The sequence below is a fragment of the Adiantum capillus-veneris genome, chromosome 5, assembly GCF_014529385.1.
Source record: "Adiantum capillus-veneris isolate H3 chromosome 5, ASM1452938v2, whole genome shotgun sequence".
Classification (NCBI taxonomy): domain Eukaryota; kingdom Viridiplantae; phylum Streptophyta; class Polypodiopsida; order Polypodiales; family Pteridaceae; genus Adiantum; species Adiantum capillus-veneris.
This window is the reverse complement of record NC_140935.1, coordinates 61,190,197-61,193,779: the sequence shown is the minus strand read 5'-3', so window position 1 is coordinate 61,193,779 and position 3,583 is coordinate 61,190,197.

Sequence of the window (3,583 nt, the reverse complement as noted above, 5' to 3'; positions counted from 1 at the left end):
AAATTGGTCGCCTTGTTCAATGTTCCATCTGAGGTTTTTGGAGCTTTGTCAGGGTTTTCATGATTTACGAGGCAGGTGAAGGCCATGGGATTTTACGGCTTGTCAATCGGACACCAGATTAGCAAGGTATCACAGGGAGAAGTTGGCAGCAATCCCTAGTCGGGGCGGTGCCAAAGAATTTTTGCCAGATTTGATCGACTCGGTTGACAAGCCCGACAAAGTCAAAAAGGGTCCAAGATGGTGGAGATCGAGGCCAACAATATGAGGTTTTAGATGCCTTTTGCGGCTCAGCAACTGGATCACAGAGCAACAGTTGGTATGAGGTTCAAAGCAAGAAAAAAAGTATTTTATTGATGCTTTTCTTGGGAGGTTTTTTTTATCATCTTGGGAGGCCTTGAGGGTGTGTTGCCTTTGAGCCCCCACGTGGAAACTAGTCCCATAAGCCAAAACAGAAGCCAAAAGAGAGGGTTACATATAGTGGAGGGAATCCACTCGTGTGCATCAAAGGGCAAGAGAGCTTCTGTGAGCTCATGGTGCCATGGTAGGGCGTTCGCGGCGCTGTGTTCTGCTTGCGGCCGCGATGCGACACACTGGGCAGAGGTAGATGGCCGAGCTGGGCGTTATGGCACCAACTTTGGTGGCCGACGGAGGTGGAGCGATTGATGACTTGGGAAAGCCCACTTCACACGTGCCCTATGGAGCTATGTTTTTTGAGGGTAAGCGGTGAGAGCACCAACCGCGCAGTCGGTGCCTCACTTAGGAGGTTGTGCACAAGGAGTCTTGGAGGTCAAGGAAGACGAAAGAAGGGAAAATTTAGCATGTAATGACAAAAATTGGGGGGGTTCCCCATGCCCAAAGGGGCCCTCGTTTTGCCATAAAGGAGTTGTTTTTTTCGGGGGAGGGGGCTCTTTTGGAAGAAGGTAGAAGCGAGCTTAACGAGGAGCTCTCGACAAGGGTGTTGGTGGACTGTGTTGGAGCCAACAAGGGCGCCATCAAGAGGATATTTCTTGCCGCTCTCAAACGAGGAGAGCTACATGGCGGTGGACCCAGAGATTGCCAAAAGTTTTTGCACTCGTCGTGGTTATGCCGATGAAGCTGCGTTGTAGCAAAGATTCATGGTTTTTGTAGAGGGTTTTTTTCATCATAATTGAAGTAAATTATAGTCGAATTGGGTGTCGTTTCTTCCCCCTTTCCCCCCTTCTAGTCTTTGCTATGTTTCCAAGCCGTATGGTGCCAGTGTGTGAGATGTGCGTGCCTCCCCAAGCCTCCGTGTGTGTGAGCGAGGGAGAGAGTGGTGTGTGTCGTGTGATTGCTGTAGACGAGAAAAATCGGTGTGGTGTGCTATCAGTTGATTGTGCAAAGGGTGTGTGGATTGGTATGCCTGCATTGTGTGAGTTTTGAAGGTGAACTCTAGTGGATTGGGGCGCAGTGATTATCTTGGGCTATAGAGAGGCAATGTGTTGTGTTCTAGGTATGTTTCATGAAAGGGCGGTGGTAATGCGTGTGCTAGTCTCCACCCAACCGTGCTATCTTATAGCCTCCCCCTAGCGTACACACCGTCCAACGATGCTGGTGGCCTTGCCTGTAGGACCCATGTCCTTACATTACTCCCCCCCCTCCCCCTTTGGAGAATCATTTTCGTCCTCGAAAACGAATGTAGGAAAACATTTCTTAAGTCAGAGACATTCTCCCATGTAGAACCTTCTTCAGGTCTATCTAGCCATTTCATGAACACCTGTCGTCTAACATGATGTTTGGTGCCAAGCTCATGAGAATCCAAAATCTTTTCGGACTCATGAGGGATGCTTGGTGGTTCAATAAGGTCAACTAACACACCTGTGTCAATGACATTATCATTCTGTCCTGGCTGTTTTCGTAAACGGCTAACATGAAAAACAGGATGAACTCGCGAGTGCTCTGGAAGAGCTAGCTTATAGGCCACTTGACCTATATGTTTGAGAATGGTAAACGGTCCACAATAGTGTGGTGAAAGTTTAGCAACTTTTCCCGTCTTCAGACTTTCTGAAAGCTCCGGAACTTTGAGGAAAACCTTGTCTCCTTCTTCGAAAGTAGCAAGACGATGATGCTCATCTGCGTACTTCTTATATCGATCTTGAACTTGCATTAACATTCTGTCGAGAAACTCAAAGCATGTCAAATGGTCTTGGAGAAAATCCTTCGCTTGTTGTATCTTCTCCTTAGCCAACCCCACCGAAATGGGTGATCTAGGTTGAAATCCATATAAAAGCATAAATGGACTAAACCCTATAGTCACATGCTTTGAACTATTATAAGCAAATTCCAATTTAGGTAAGTACTCTTCCCAATTGGTTTGCTTCTTGCTAACATACGCTCGTAGCATATCCTCTAGCACTTGATTAACTCTTTCGTTTGACTATCTGTTTTTGGATGATCAGCAGTACTTAGATTAAGTTTAGTTTCCAACTTTTGAAACACAACCTCTAGAAGTGATTATCAAACTTTAGATCTCTGTCACTAATGATACTAGGTGGAAGATCGTAGAGTTTATATATATGCTCTACAAATAGCCATGCTAATTCGGTGTCTTAACCGTAGTGTTAGTGGTAATGAATCGATGTGAGACGGTCTACAATTACCCGTATGGCATCATGGCCATGATTTGTAGTAGGTAATCCTACTACAAAATCCACAGAGATACTCTCCCACTTACCTTGTGAAATCTCTAAAGGATGTAAAAGGCCACTTACCTTGAGGCGCTCCGCCTTATTAACTTGGCACTGTTGGCAATTTAGTACGTACTCTTGAACATCATGATGTAAGCCCGGCCAATGAAATTTCCATCGAACTAAGGCATACGTCTTACAAAAACCTGGATGACCAGCACTTGGACTATCGTGACACTCAAATAAGATTTGGCGCCTAGTGTCTGAGTCCTTTGGCACACATACTCTACCTTTGTGGAGTAAGTAGCCATCATCAATGGAAAAAAAATTCCATCACTTAAGCTCCTCCTGAGTAGGGGTGGAGCTCTATGTGTTGGAGTTTTTATCTGCGCGTACAGAGACATGTTGATTTGGCTGTACAGAGACATGTGAGTGTAAGGGATCCCTTTTTAAAACTGCACTCCACACTTTAGCATATGATTGATCTTGTGCACACTTGCCACGTAATGACTCTAAAAATCCACTCATTATTTTTGTGAAAGCAAGTGAATTAATCCGAGGCATCCGACTTAGTGCATCCGCTACTACATTATATCGCCCCTTGCGACATCGTAGCTTACAATCATAATCTAGAAGGATTTCGGCCCATCTAGCTTTATGGCCCTTCAAGTCCGTTTGAGTAGTAAACCATTTGATACTCTCATGATCAAAAACTACTTCAAACTCGGCACCATATAAATAGTGTCGCCACTTTCGTAAAGCGTGAATTATGGCATAGACCTCTCTCTCATAGACAAAATAATTCTGTTGAGCTCTATCTAACTTTTTACTTTCAAAGGCTATAGGTCTTCCCTCCTAGAGAAGTACCGCACCAATTGCTTTATCACTAGCATCTGTCTCTACCATAAACGGCTTAAGTGGATCAACGATTGCTAAGA